Consider the following 15781-nt stretch of genomic DNA (forward strand, 5'->3'; position numbering starts at 1 on the left):
GCAGGGGCTCACAATGTCCTGCATGCTGAAACCAGAGAAAAGTTAGATGTTTGAGGAATGGGAAATGGAGGGAAGTAAACAGCACAGTTTCCTGGGAGTTTGCCCCAGGCTGGAGACCCAGAGAAGCAGCATCCCAACCTCACTGGTGGTGAGGAGGGCAGTCTTTGGAGTCAGGGATCCAGATTAGAACTCCTCCATGCCTATTGGTTGTTTCATAACCTCTCCAATGCTTGTGCAAACTGAGGCCTTTGGCATGTCCTACTCCACAGGATTGTTGTGGGAATAAGTGATCTGAGAAGGGCTGGGTGTAGTTGGTGACGGTCCACAGCAGCCAGAGCCCCCTTGTTTGGGGACCACATTTGCCATTGAAGCTAAGTCACTCTAAAGGGTGCACATCTTCAGCAGGAAGCCTTGTGGGATGGGTTGATCAGTCACACACATGTGATTTCACAGGGTTACCACAGCCACTTCTCCATCATTTACTCCAGAATGAGCTGGGGGACCCCTGTAACCTGGGCCTCCTTCTGGAACCCCAGGAAGCCATTCTCAGGCAAGTACAGCTAACTTGGCTTCCCTTCCTGCCACCTTGCAACTGAACGAGGTCATTTGTTGGAGCTTTTGGTTAAAGTATGATACGATTTTCGTTCACATTAGTAAAAAGGAACAGCAGTGAAGTTTTGGTTTGTATAGGCTCCGATTTTTAAACCTTCATTTTTATTTTACCCCCTTATGATTATGTAGCTTCATAGAGACCCAAGAATTTGGTTTTGGGGTGAAGCCTCTACCTATGTTTGGGGGGAGAATCAGCCATGTCACTGCCGAGGGGTGCTGATGTTAAGGTCATGTCAGTCTTATGAATCAAGGACATGGACATAGCCTCAGGAGGTCTCTATGATAATCTCTAAAGAGCTGCTAAGTCTCTTCAGCAAAAGGGATACAAAGTCCTCTTGGAGATAAGGAACCGGTCTGTGGTAAGGCAGCTTGCTGATACACAGGCAGTGAGACAGAAGGGGCGGACCCGGTTTCTCCAGCCCGCTGGGGAAGTACTGATCATTAAAGTATAGGAGCTATTGCAAGACATCTAAAAAAGAACACAAATGCTCCAAGCATAGAGAAATATTTACATTTGAGGAGTTGCGAGCAAATGATCATCCTGACTTCATATTAGGCACTGTATGTGTGTATTGAGTCATTGTACTGGCTCTTAGAAGAGGTTCCTGCTTTACAGTCCCCTCTCTAGTGAATGCCCAGCACCGAGGCACTGTAGCTGTCAGGATCTGACTAGGAAAGCCTTACTTCTGCAGGGGATGTTAGCAGATACCCAGCCCTAAAGTTCCTCTCATCCATTGGTCTTGTACTGAGCACCTGGTGATGGTTTGTGGAGGCTTCTGTTGAGTAGTCTTCTAAGAACAGAGCTTTGGAAAAAGGAGCAGTCCAGGGGCTCAGGGTAGCAAATATGTCGTCTTCTGGGTGCTGGCATTGTTAGCAGAGAGTTCAGGTACTGTGTATGAATTGTTTGAGGTGCAGGTGTTCTCAGATTCAGATCCTTCATCACGAGTCAGCCTAAGATTCTTGAAAAGCCGAGACTTCTCCTCATTCCTGGGCCATGTCAGGGTGAGAGATGAGTACACAGAGAACAGTGGCTTTCTCCGGGTCGTTTTTCCCTCCTAGAGGGTGTTTGGTGATGGGAGGGATGTCGCTAGATGCCCTACGTTATATAGGACAGCAGCACATGTGTACAAACCCAGAAAATAACCCCAATGTCAGCGGTACAGATAGAGCCAATAAAATAAAGTGCCTGCTGTCTTGAGGGTTTATATTTTAATCAAATGATATACATAATAGACATCTGAAAAGGGCTCAGAATGCAGAGGTCCGAGTTGGATGCCAGGAAGCTATCTCCTTCATGAACCTACCCGACTTTATTAGGAGTCAAGCTACCTCCTGATTCCAAGAAAAACAGATCTAATGACTTCAGACAGACAAGTTGTACCGAACCATAGTCCACAGAAGGAAAGAGAGATTCTCACCATGGGCTCTAAGCATCTGTACAGAAGGGGCTGTCTCATGCTTTAGACGTCAGCCCGGCTTCCTTAGACATATTTGTCTGCAGAAGAGATAGCATTGCAGTCTGAGTGGTCTTTCCCTCGGAATCATGGGTAGTGATTCTGGCGTCCTGGAAATGTGCTTAGGGGGAGAGGGTTCTCATTACAGATGATTGACATCGAGTATTTTGGCTCACAAGGCTGTTTATTTGCATCCATTTGCTAGTGACACCACAATCTGGCTTAAACGTGAGTTGCTGTGCACGTTTGCAGCCCAGTGTGGCTACATTTACTGAAGCTGGGAGATTAAAGCAACATATGTCAAGCCGAGACACAGAACAATTCTCTTGAGATGGCTTGACTTAATTATGGGACCTATTTTGGGAGGGAAACTGTGCTTTTTGTGTGGTGTATGTTAGGTCTCACTGACCCAGCTTCCAGGCCAGCAAAACGTCTTCCCAGAAAGGGTGTGGTGTATGTTGAGGGTGTGGATATTCTCTTACCAAAAGCTCTGGCAGGATGCTCTTCTGGCTTCATGATCCTCTGCTGCCTTTCTTGTATCCTTTCCTCTCACACAAATGTGGTAAAAAGTATGTTCTGGAAAGCGAGATAAGGGAAGGCTGAAAGCCTCATTGCAGATGGCCAGGCCCAGAGGTTTAAGGCCTCATCTTCCCTCCCCATGTCTTTGAGATGAATGGAACTTGGAGGAGAGCACAGAAGTCTCGGAGGTAAACAGGTGAAAGAGATTATAAAAACCACTGTTTTATTTGGGGTAAATGTCCAAGACAAAACTGTCCACTTAAAGCACTGAGAATCCCTGCCCTGTCTCAGCTTTTGCCCAGAGCTTACAGTTTAAGAGACTTTGTATGAAGCAGTCTGGCCCAGCCTCTGAGATTCCCTTTCAGGCGCATTGAGCTAGTGTTTAAAGAGATGCCCAGAGCAGTTTCTTTGGAAAGCAACCAAGCCAGTCCATCAGCCTTTCCTCCTCCTTGGTTTGTGTTCCTGGTCACTAAAGTTGTCCACACCCTTACCACTTGCTCACCAAGGCGGGTGCCATCTTCCCTCCAGGATAGTTTTGGCGACAACCTGGACCAGATCCCATGAAGCTGCTTTCAGCATGGTGCCCTGGCATTTGCAGTGGCCCATGGCTTTGCCATCTGCCCTTGCTCTAAAACTCACACCGTAGTGTGGCTTTACTCTGTAGCAACACAGACACTCGGAATGCTCACTTAGAGGAAGGATTTTCAGAGTCAGAAGCTGGTTCATATGTTAGTGTTTGGCTAGATTGAAAAAAAAAAAAAACTGTACTCGGGCTGCCTAGGACCCAGGTGGCCAGCCCCACGACAGCCTTGCCAGTGAGGCTGTGTCTGGATGCCATTCAGGTAGCTCTTTATGTTTATGATGAAGCCGAGCATTGGTGGCACATGCCTTTAATCCCAGCACTCAGACGGATCTCTGTGAGTTCAAGACCAGCCTGGTCTACAGAGCTAGCCTTGCTCCAAAGCAATAAGGAGAAACCCTATCTTGGAAAAGAAAAAAAAAAAGTTTATAACGAGCTGCCATGCATTTGATCCTCCCAAACTAGCTCTTAGGTACTAAAGTCATACCACCATGTAAAATTCAGAGGCTGCTGAATTTGCCTAAGTGGGGACGTTTAGTGATGTGTGTGAGTATTTGATGTGCCCTGAGACCCAGAGGCACTGCTGATACACGGTGCTGTAGGGAGGGACCCAAGGATTGCCCTTCAGAGCCTGGGGAAGAGGTGTCTGCGCAGCAGCATCTAGAGCGCCCGCTGAGAAGCACAGCTCTGTGCTGTACAGGGAACACACGGTGAACCCATTTGTACACTCACTGTTGGAGTCAGGCCCCTTGTGGCCCTCTGCGCTGAAGGCATCGAGGTCCTCGCCCTGCTTCACTGGGAACTCTAGACAGAATGCAGACAGGCTGTTGTACAGGTTGTGTACAGAGCTCAGCACAGCATTGCTGCTCATGGCAGATTCACTGACACCTACCTCCATGGCATGGCTACTCAGTGCCCCACGCCTGCCCTTCTCCATCATCACCCACACAGGAGAGCGGGACCCTTCTGTCCAGTGAGATGCTCTGCCCACAGACTTGCATCTAATCTCACCAGCTTCAAACCATCCTGATAGGGCTGGGCGATGGATCCGTGGTTACACGTGTTTCTTTGCTCTTCCTGAGGCCCCAAGTTCTGTTATTAACACCCATCTTGGTCGGCTCATAATCACCTGTAGCCCCAGCCTCTGTGGACAGAGATACACGCATACACTTGCGTGTGCATGCACGCTCATGCATGTATGCACATGCACACGCATGCGCGAGCGTGCACACACACACACACACACACACTGTTTAAAAGTAAATGTAAGAGGGCATGCTGACAGAGGTTTAGGTGACAGTGTCTGGAGTTTGGGATTTGGTTCAGGCTTCATCCTGCTTTATAGATGAGCACAGCCTGCTACAGAGCTTTGTTTACAGTTTGGTGTTGGTGTCAGCCAGCAAAGACGCTGAAACACCGGCATGTTGGATTGAATGAGCACATGCAAAATTCATTAAAATAATAAAAGAAATATTGAATGTGAATACATGAAGGGATGCTAGCCTGAAGGTCAGTCTGGACAGCTTCTCACAGAGGGAGATGCTTATATTATCTGCTCCCTACCCCCAAGGTGGTGGTATGTTTTTTTAATCTTATTTTTATTGTGTGTAGATATGTATATGTGTAGGGTTATGTGTATGTGAGTGCAGATGTACAGAGGCCAGAGGTGTAGGTTGTGAGCCGCCTGGTGTGGGTGGGTCCTGGGAATGAAACAGTGCATGCTCTTAACTTCCCTGCCATCTCTCTAGCACCCAAACTTGTTATTTTTAAAAAATGTCAAACCTACCTGCTGGTAGAATAAATAAAGAAACAAACACCTTTAAGTCTTTTACTTCAAGTTGCCATTTTTAATTTGCTTTATTCTCTCCCATTCATACATAAAAATTACACATATTTGTTTTCTGAGCCACCTAGAAACAGAAATGTCTGGACGTTTCAGTTCTAACCTAAAAAAATGACAGCGTGGTGTATCACAATACTATCGATAACCTCCAGCACAGTGCTCACAAATTCCAGCCCCGTTTCAGACTTCCCCATGTAGCCAAATTCTTTCATTTTACTCCTTGACCTGAGTCCACTGTGGAGCCCGGACAGCCTAGACTTCACTGTGTAGACCAAAGTGGTCTCGATCTTGGGACCTCCCTGCCTCTGCCTCCCATACCCTGGTCTAGTCTATTTCTTCATGGTGTCTTTTAATTTTTTCTTCTCTTCCTAAAAGCATCAAGTCTGGAGGGTTGCTATTAAAGTAGAGATTAAACAGATTTCAGGAAGAGTATGTGATAAGGGATGTCTTGTGTCTAATATGGCATTGTTACCATAGGGCAAGTGATGTTGGGTTGTTTGCCTCCGTTTTGGTTGCTGTCAGCTTAAGTGGTGACCAGACCGAGTCATATGAGGGTGCACTTGGAGTGGCAGGTCACCTGGGATTCCCGGGTTCTTTGTGAAGCCTTTCCCGACTTGGTGTCATCGGTGGTGTGAGTGTCTGCATAGTCTTCGCCTGGATCTGTAGTTATTTTGGAAGGATCCCTGATATTTTTGACTCTTTCTTGTCCCGAGTTCTCCACACAGATTAATATACATCTTCATATGTTTGATGTCTGTGGTAGTCTGCTAGGTTTTGTTGTAATAACAGATTGTCCTACACAGTTTTCATTCTTGCCTTTAGGGACGGGAAGGCGTAACTTCCGCAGAGCGCTTCTGTTAAGCTCAATGCCTCACAGCCTCCTTGTGTGTAGTTTTTTCTCACTTTCTTCTTGCACGGTTCAGAGGGCTGACGTAACCTGTACAGGTCACACTGCCTGTACGGAGGCGCTCCAGTCAAGCCACCTCTGTCAGCATGCTTAGCCAGGGTCCTTCAGCAACTCCTTGCCCAGGGTCCCCTCTGGCTGCGTTCCCCACTTTACAGTTCCTGCCTCAGGCTGCAGACCCTGTGTGTCTGGGAAGTCCCTAAACTGCTGGAGAGACGCAGACCCCCACTTCTGAAAGGAGTGTGTGCTCTTAGAGCCGAGCTGAGCAGGGTGACACCCTCCTGACTCCAGGGTAGACCACTGACTTGTTCATTGGTTCAGAAGCTGAGTCGCTGTTTACAGCCAGCACCTCTGCTGGCTAAGGCCTGTTTACAAACGGAAGCTTTTCTTTGTTGTTTGCATATTTTTTGGGTTTTTTTTTTTTTTTTTTTTAGCATTTTCTAGTCCATGTAAGAAAATATTATACTGGAGTGGGAAACTGTGGTACTGTTTTGACTTGCAAATGTTTATAGATTTAGGAAGAAGGGAAAATTGTTTTTTCACAAAAGTGTTATTTAAATGGATTATTAGTAGTACTTAAAGGCAGTGATTCTCAACCTCTGGATCACAACCCCTTTGCTGGTCACAGGGGATCCCCAAGACCGTCATAACAGTAGCAAAATCACAGTTACGAAGTAGCAATGAAGATAATTTAATGGTTGGGGGTCATCACATCAAGGAGAACTATATTGAAGGGTCACAACATTAAGAAGGTTGAGAACCACTGCTCGAAGGCATTGGATTTCCTTAAGCCAAAACCTTAGATTTCTGGATTAGCATATTAAAAGCACAGAAGTACATTTTTCTTAGGTCACCTTTAAGTAGTGATTTCCTGTGGACATCTAGAGGATTTTCCTTTCTCATGCTTCCCCAAGTCTTGCTTTAGCACATTTATACTGATACGCATGGAAAAGCAGTAAGCATGTGTCCACGTAAGGGTAAAGTATACTGAGCAGATAAACCACTTCCAGGATAGGTCCTGCCCGAGAACTGGCGAGTTCATCCTAATTTGCACTAGAATTTTCTGAGTGGTGGCAGCCAGGCAGACACAGAGCCTCTGTAATGTTGTTTCATTGTGCACGGAACTTTACCCCTCCCCCCCCCCCTTTAACAGATTAACCGCCTTGTGGCAGGGAGAACCTGTTAGTTGGCTCACATCTCATGGCTCGCAGTGTGCTTTCAGGCCACCTGAGCCTTTCAGCAGCCAGGTTCCCACCACTACCTCTCACTCTGTGACTCAAAGTGAGGAAGCTGTGGTCTGAGCCAGCACCATCCAATAGAAATCCAGCGCAAAGACTTCCTGAATCATTTTCTCAACACCAGGCTAAGAAAAACAACAGAAAAGAAAAAAGAAACCAGTGAACTTGTTATATATTTATCTCCAAGATGTTACTGTTTGTCATGTAACATTTAGAGCATCTTTGAAACTCGGAGAGTCTTACTGTGTTCCAGGTGTTCCTTGTGACTCCTTGGGTGGCTACATTCCTGGGCAGTGTAGCAGTCAAAGGTCACACCCTCTGGTTCTTTCTCTTGAGTTTTTCCAGACAAACCTAATCGGTCTCTGGCCTCCTCCGAGTCTGAGGCCACATATTTCTCTCCTCCTTGTGCCTTTCCATGGCACCCTAATTATAGGGAGATGCCTAGGGTGACCATGTCTGCCAGTTCAGCAGTTTGCCTCCACCCTGGTGGCCAGGGAGACCACGGCCTGGAAATGCTGGGTCATGCTGGAGCATAGTTCTGCCTTCTCCATGGTAGCTTCCATGATTCTGTTTTTCCTAGAAGTAATTTGGTGGCATTTTTTTTTTTTCAAGACCAAGTTGATGTTATAATGCATTCCTTGTTAAAGACCCTTCCTAAGTAATAGATACTTTAAATATTTGTTCTTTGGTAGTTTCTCGGTGACATCATGGAGCACATAGGTATTATGAATTCTTAAATGTCATAAATGCCTCCTTTGAAGGGGTGTTTTAGGGGGTTGAATCTATAAATCCTGCAAATGTAATGTAAGTACTCTGACACTGAACTTTATCTCCAGTCCTTTACCTGCTCTTTGAGACAGGCAGGGACTCAGTAAGTTGCCCAGGCTAGTCTCAAACGTGTTTAGTGGTCCTTGAACTTGTGACCTTGCCTCAGCCTTCAGTGTACATGGGTTATAGACTTCTGTGCCACATCCAGCTTTATGTCTCCCTTTTGCTGTGTTTTATCAAAAGTGTATGTTTTGCACTCCTACATATGAGCAAATGTGCAGGCCACAGGTTGGCATCGGTGTCATCCTCTGTTACTTTCAATTTTTGAGAGAGAGCCTCTCACTTAACGTGGAGCTAGGCTAGATTGCTAGTGAGCCCCAGTGGTCATCCTGTACCCTCCCAGCATTCGGTTACAGATGTGTCGCGAACCTGGCTTTAGATGATGGTTGTGAACCTGGCTTTAGAGGATGGTTGTCGGGGATCCTGACTCAGGTCCTTACGCTTGCACAGCAAGCGCTGCATTTTAGCCATCTCCACAGTCCTGTGTTTGTGTTGATAGCTGAATATTTCCCCAGTATATCAGTGCCATGCACGCTAGGAAAAGTCTGGTTCTGCTTCTACCAGGTGTCAAGTCTTTGTCTGTCAACCCCATTGCATGAACTCTTAGGCCATAATCACAGTGTGGGGATGAAACTGGCAAATAAAATAAAATAAAATAAAATGGGGCAAGAAGCCTGGAGTCTGCAGTTAGCTTCACCCATGCACAAACTTGATATGATTTATATTCCCAGATTGCTGAAAATTGCCATTTAAACTGCCCTAAGTAGTGCTGATTTGGAGTCAGAACAGTGTGAAAGGACTTTCTCCCTACCCACCCCTTCCCCAAAGCAACACTCATTTAGATACACACCACCGACACACAACACTCCTTCCTCACACCTGAACTGAAACCATCTTTATTTCCTTGAGTGAATAACTTTTGCTCATCACACAGTGTCCTTTAGTGGCTGTATTTCTACTAAGAAGCCAGGGATTATCATTGCCTCTAGACAAGTGTCTTGGTTTCTACGTTTAGTTTTCAAAGGTGGTCCTAAGTAGAAATGTTTTAGTTTTTCATGTTATACTAATAGCAGAGAGAGGGGCCTTGGATGAATAGAGGGAAAAAAGTAGCAAAGCCAGACAGCATTTATTTAAGTGGCCCTGAACTGGAGCCTTTCTCCCAAACACTCAAGGAGATAGAGTGTGTCTCAGGGCCCAGGTAAGAGTGTACAATCACCTGCTCTAACTCAATTGTAAGCTTTTGTCTTAGGGAGCCTGTACCTTGACAAACATGTCCTAAAATCTATGTACATCTATAACGTCAGTATTTTTCAAACTTCTAACACTTACCACCATGGAGAATATTTTCGAGTCTGCAAATACAATACATGGTTGGAACGATCCTTCACTATCCTGAAAAATCAGACAGACGTGGCATGGGATACAGAGGGATTTATTTAATGGATAAGAATAATAAACTGTAATTACCCTGCGTGTGAAAATCGTGATATGAACGAACCTATAGAGCAAAGTTGGAGCAGGAGACCCACAAACACTTGTGGACGCGCGCACACACACACACACACACACACACACCTGTACACACACACGTACACACTCATACACACACACACACACCTGTACACACACACACACACACACCTGTACACACTGCCTCTGGTATCCCTCTCACTGGGAGGGAGAAGGTGGTGGGGCCATCAGGAATGGTTCACAGAGAAGCGATAGAGCCCGTCTGTGCAGGCAGGAATACACCAGCAGGGGAGGAGCATGTCACCTCTTTATTTAGAAGCATTGGTTATTTTTAACCTAATGGCTATTTTCAATGTATCTTAAGGTTCTAGAAGAGCAACCCGCAAAAGGGTAAAGTGGACATTATATCTACCGTTCATTCACAGGAGACAGCATTGTACTTGCATGGATACTGGATACTCATGGTTTAAACAAGATTTTCCTCACAAAATTCATTGAAGTGTGGTCTCCTGTGTAGCCGCGCCGAGAGGCAGGGCATGTAAAGGCTGATTCTGTTTAGACGGCTGGGTGCTTTCCTTGCTGGCATGGGTTCGGTCTTTGGCCAGGGCTGCTGTAGCTGAGTTCTGCTCCTCGGCTCTCTCGTTCCCTCTGCCACCACGTGAGCGTTCTACCAGCTCCGCACAGATGCCAAGCAGAACTGGGGGGGGGGGGGGGATCAGCCTCTCTTCTCTTACGAGCGGCCCAGTCTCGAGCATTGTGTCACTGCCACAGAAGTGGACTGGGACAGAATTTGAGAAACAAGCAGTGTCTGCGAGTGCCAGCTGCCACTGCTGAGAATGGGTCAGTGCGGGACCCCGCCCCGCCCCACCCCGCCCGACACCTCTGTCTACACAACTCTGTCTGATCCAAGTTCCCGGTGTAGGTTCTTTGGCCATGGAGGGCGTAGCAGGGAATTTCACCCTGACCTTGTCACTGTTCTGTAGTAGAAAAGGACAACTCCCATGTGCTGGGGTACAGATGTGAATGAATGAACCAACATATCAGGTTTTATAATTGTTAGAAGCCTTCCTGTTTCTCAACTCCAAAAGCAATGTGAATTACAAATCTTCATTCTGATGAAAGGGAGGGTGGTGCCGGGAGCTGGCTTTGTTTGTTTGTTTGTTTGTTTCCGTGTTTTGAAACAGGTTTCTCTGTGTAACCATGGCTGCCCTGTAACACACCCTGAAGACCAGGCTGGCCTCAAACTCACAGAGAATAGCCTGTCTCTACCATTCGAGTGCTTGAATTAAAGGCATGTGCCACACTGCCCAGCAAAAGACATATTTGTTTATGTGTTTTATGTATACGCGTGCTGTATCTGCATGTGTGCCTGCATGGCAGAAGAGGGCATGATATGTCGTTATTGATGCGCTCGAGCCACTATGTGATTGCTGGGAATTGAACTCAGGACCTCTGGGAGAGCAGTCAGTGCTCTTAACCACTGAGCCACCTCTCCAGCCTGGATTGGGGCTTTAAACAGAACAATGGGCAGGGCATCTTTTTGGTCCTGGCCTTGTGTTTGAGTCAGAGTTCCATTACCGACCATCTGTGCAACCTTGGGCAAGATTCCCCTTGTACATTTTCCCATATCCAAGATGGTTGCTTTATTTTAAATGGCACCTTCTTCACGTCCCTCAGGCTGGAAACTCCACCTCTGTGTCTCACACTATTTCTCTTTCATTAGACGTGCTGAAGGCAATAACTAAAGGAGTGAGTAAGTGTGATTTATTTTGGAACCTTTAGCACAAACGATGGAAACGATGCCTATTTCCATCAAAGAGATCTTTGGTATATCAGTCAGCTCAGGGAACTATAACAAAATACCTGAGTCTGAGGGGCAAGGGCAGGGGCGTTAAGCAAGAGAAATAGATTTCTCACTGTCTAGGTACTAGAAGTCTGAGCTCAACGGAACGTGCCGTCACGTAAGGTTCCTCGTGAGGTCTGTCTCTTTGGCCTGTAGATGACAATGGCCTCCCTGGGTCCTCACATGGCCCTTTCTCTATGTGCACACTGGGTGATACTTCTTGTTTTCATATTACTTCTTAAGTTCTTTGTTTGTCTTACCCTGTAGCCCAGGCTAGCCTTGAGTTTGCAGCAATCTTCCCGCTGTGTTCTCCATAGTGTGTGTCTAAGTCGGGACTCTTCCATCTATTTCATTTATTTAGTTTGTTGTTTTGTTTTAGAAAATATATAAAGTAAAATTTCAGAAGAAAAGAAAATGGATAAAAACAAACATGCACCCCCCCCCAAAAAAAAAAAAAAAAACTCAGAACTGGCTATGCTGGACTCCCTGTGCTCGCACAGAGTGATCCTGACCTTCCAATTCTGCATCCACCTCCCATGTTCTGGGACACAGATGGGGACCGACATACCAGGGTTTATGTGGTGCCCTCTGCCAGTTGAGCAACATTCCAGTCTTCCTCCCCCTCTGTGAAAGTCCTACCCCCTGTGACCTTGTTTAACATAATTACCTTTTACAGTCCCCATCTCCAAATGCAGTCATGGTGAGAGATAGGGCTTCAGTACATGAATTCTAAGGGGACCTAATTCAGTCCATCGTCCACAGTTACAAAAGCTCTACCAGGCTGAGTATGTGCACACATGCAGAGTTTCCTACATCAAGAACTTTCTCACCTTGTCTTATGCAGTTCTGGTCCCTGTGGTAGGCCACCCAATCAAGCTGCCTCCACATCAGCCCATCCGACAAAGGCTGCTTCTGCTCCTGGGAGAGGGTTCCCTATGCTGTCACATCCCTCCATTCCCTCACAGCTCTCTGCCTTCTTCAGCTACCAGTGAAGGCAGAGGAGAGAATGAGCCTCAGCAGAGAAGGAAGGAATTGGGGGACTAGGACAAGAGGGTGGCGGGTGTGTCGTGACGGACTTGACGCCTTCCTTTGCTTCTGTACAACACTGTCTGGTTCATTCTTGACCGAGTCTGAAAGCCACCAAGTAGCTCCTTAGCTCTACAAGTTGAAGCGGGTGATAGAGAAGCGAGAGAATGTAGTCTCCCTTAGTCAGCCCACCCCTGAGACTGCTCACTTGAAAACAGTTTTTCTTCTACTAAGTCAGGGTTCCTCACACGGCATCACCGGCCTGCACATTAGCTGAAGGCACCAGCTTTGCGTTATGCAAAATATTGATTCTCACAATTAATATGCTGGAAAGTGTGGTTTCCACACTTTCTGCCAGCTTAGCGATTCTCACCCTGAAGTGAACCAGATCACCTGGGGAGCTTTTTACACACCGACCCCTTACTTACACCCCTCCCCCCACCCCACCCCACCCCACCCCCGCCCCACAGCACTCAGTGAGAGAGGTGATATGACATCCTAGCCCTGAGTTAACCACAGCCGCACAACGCTCATCACTTCCTCTGAGGCCTCTTATGAAATTTTTCAGACACAGGACATAGTAGTTAAAGTTTTTATCTTTACTTGACAGAATCAGTGACTAATTTGCTTTTTAAAACCCTTTGTCACATTGTTACAAGAAACTTTAAATTTATGGTAGTAAACAGGGTGACTTAAGAGCCCCCGGCACTTCGACTCATCCGACCTCTGATTGATGCTGTTACTTTGTAACGGATTCAATTTTGTTCTGTAGATAAGAAAGAAGGCATAATTTGAGAACTAAAATTGGCTTTATGACTGTACCATGTACAGATCGGAGTGGGGCATGTATTTCACATACTGTATCGACACCTTCCCAGCACCCAGGGATGTTGCTACCCACATTTTATGTGTAAAAACTGGAGTTCTAAGAACCTACATACCTGCCCAGGGTCTCCCAGCTGGCAAGGGCGCCAGCATGTATCCGCCCCCTGAGTGTGAGGCCCTTGAAAGGGAGTAGTTGAGGGCGCTGTAGTATAACTAGATGGGCAGTAAATCGTAAAGCCAGCACATTACACTGTCAGTGTTAATGGCTAAGTGAAAACATGAATTTTCAGAATGAAACTTGAAACCTCGGGAGTGAAAATTCTCACAGGAGAGTATTGATGTGGGGAGGGGCTACCAGCAGAAGAAACTTTCTCCTAACTGTGGAGCCGTGGATGAGACAAAAGTGGTTTCCAGAGCATTCCCTCCTGTTGCCTTCTGCCCCAGGAGAGTGAGTGGAGACCTGCTTGGATTTTCACCTTAAACACCTTGCAGGGAGAGAGACTACACGGAGATGGGAAGCCGATGCTGACGTGGAGCATCTCCCAGAAGGCTGTGGGCCTGCTGCCCGGGGATGCTTCCTCACTGAGCTGCTCTTGGGAAGCTCAGACCAAACTAAGAAAGATGGGTCTTTTCTCCAGTTTCGGCTGCTTACATAAGAGTCCACACCGGTGTCTTTTCAGCATTTGTTCAAGAGAACACTGTGTACATACAGCATGCATGTTGTTCCTATGTGCAAGGGCATAATGGCTGTTTTTGTTTTCTCCTCTCTGCCTGTCTCTCTCTCTCTCTCTCTCTCTCTCTCTCTCTCTCTCTCTTTCTCTCTCTCTCTCTCTCTCTCTCTCTCTCTCCTCTGTTTGATGATGAGCTGTCCTATCCAGTAACTGCTACGTTGGCCTCCTAGGGAGTGATGGTTGGAAACTGAGCTCTCATGTTGCCCTGCAGAGGGCTCTTTGTGTCCCAGAAACGGATGTGGGATGTGTTCTACCTCAAGAAGGGCTCTGTGCCTCTGCCAGGGAGAAGGGAGCTACGTGGGGAAGCCAAGCCTCCTCTTCAGAGTCCCCCACGGTCCCTACACATTCTGAAATGATGGCCACACCAGGAAACCAAGAAGTTTTTAACAACCACCCTCCTCACTGGCAACCCTCAAAACTCCACAAGAGTCTGGGACAGTGACGCCAGTATTCATCCTGAGGCTGTTCTTCCATGATACCAAGAGCACCCTCATGCTTCATTTAGGAGCGCAGTGAGCAAGCTGTGTACCCCACCTGGACCATGGGTTCCAACACCACCCTCGCAGCCTTTGAGATTTGGTCCAGCTTCTTTGTGGCTTGCTCGTAGGATAACTCTCAATTCTGAACCTGAAGAAAGTATGTGCATACGGCTAGCTACATCTCTGGTTCACAGCAAGTACCACCTTATCTGGCAGAGGTGTGACATGTGGTAGAGTTGATAGGGAAGGACCCTGCCCTTATGTCCTGGCCCTGCCACCAGCAGCTGGTGGTGTGAACCCATCTTTTCTCATCATGTGAGAAAAGATTCTTTAAGATTCTCTGAGTGTCGTTGCGGTCTTGGGTTTTTTGTTTTCTAATGCCTTCCATGTAGTTACTCCCTAGGAAGGGCCTGAGTGAGTGGTGGGAACCCAGAAAGGGTGGAGGCTGCAAGTGATTGAAGACTGTGGTTTGGTGAGATTCCTGTACAGAGAGATGAGAGCGAGCCTGAAATCAGAGGTGGGCATTTCTAAGCATGGACACGGGTGCTTGGAATTCTTACTTAGTTCCACCATGCTAAAGAGCGTGGGTGCCCATGTTTCCGGCCATTTCCCCTCCAGAAGCCTAATTGCAGCATGGGCTGCTCCCCCGGCAGCCCACGGGGGAGGCTGGCAGGCTGCGCAGGATAAGTGAGCCACAGCATCCCTGCCCACACAGGCTCCCGCTGCCTTTCTCCCCCGTGAATTTAATTCTTTCCGTAGTGTCACTGCCATGGGAACTTGTTTGCTCACTTCTGTATAATGTACATGAAGCTTGCTGTTGGGTCTTACTGAGCCTTGCTTGTGGATCTTCCTTCTGTCCTTGGTCCTAGCCTGCCACAGCCATCCTGGCACCGGGGACATATGTCCTGACTCCTCCACAGCTGCAGGAGCCCAGTGGTTGGATTTCCTTACATATAAGCAGCCATAAGAGTGCTGGAGGACTGTGGAGGCAATTAGAGGGTTTCTCCAGGCAGTGTGGGTTTGCGTGGCTTGCTGGTTTTTATTTCCCATTTGGGTAATAAAATAGGGCTGTCGGCTTTGTTTTGCTGCTGGTAGCAGAAGCTTGCAGAAAGGAGTGATTTACTTTCTGTTTATTGAACTTTTCATGGTGAAGGCTGGGCAGTGCACAACAGTAAATATGGTAACCTTATTTAAAGCGTTGTACAACCTGAAAATGATATTTTTATGTCTGTCACTCTCTCGTCTGGTCTGGACACAGGGTCATAAAAAAAAAATGAAGGTTCCACTCAGGATGGGTGATCCAGAGTCGTACTCTCCCCACACCCGTTTCCCACCATCTCTAGTCGGACCACACAGGAGACAGAGTGAGAGAAACCTGCAGCCTCTGCCTTTCTCAAGTACACTTGAAGCAGACAGCCTTTGCCATAGG

At 47.0% G+C, this 15781-nt stretch overlaps 1 protein-coding gene across 3 annotated transcripts in view; it reads left to right on the forward strand.

Moving 5' to 3' along the window:
- The window catches only part of Fyn (FYN proto-oncogene, Src family tyrosine kinase), a 177915-nt gene that overhangs the window by 83663 nt on the left and 78471 nt on the right, over positions 1 to 15781 (forward strand). The gene's annotated exons all lie outside the window — the stretch shown is intronic.

Source organism: Phodopus roborovskii, unplaced genomic scaffold (genome assembly GCF_943737965.1).
Source record: "Phodopus roborovskii unplaced genomic scaffold, PHOROB, whole genome shotgun sequence".
NCBI lineage: Eukaryota > Metazoa > Chordata > Mammalia > Rodentia > Cricetidae > Phodopus > Phodopus roborovskii.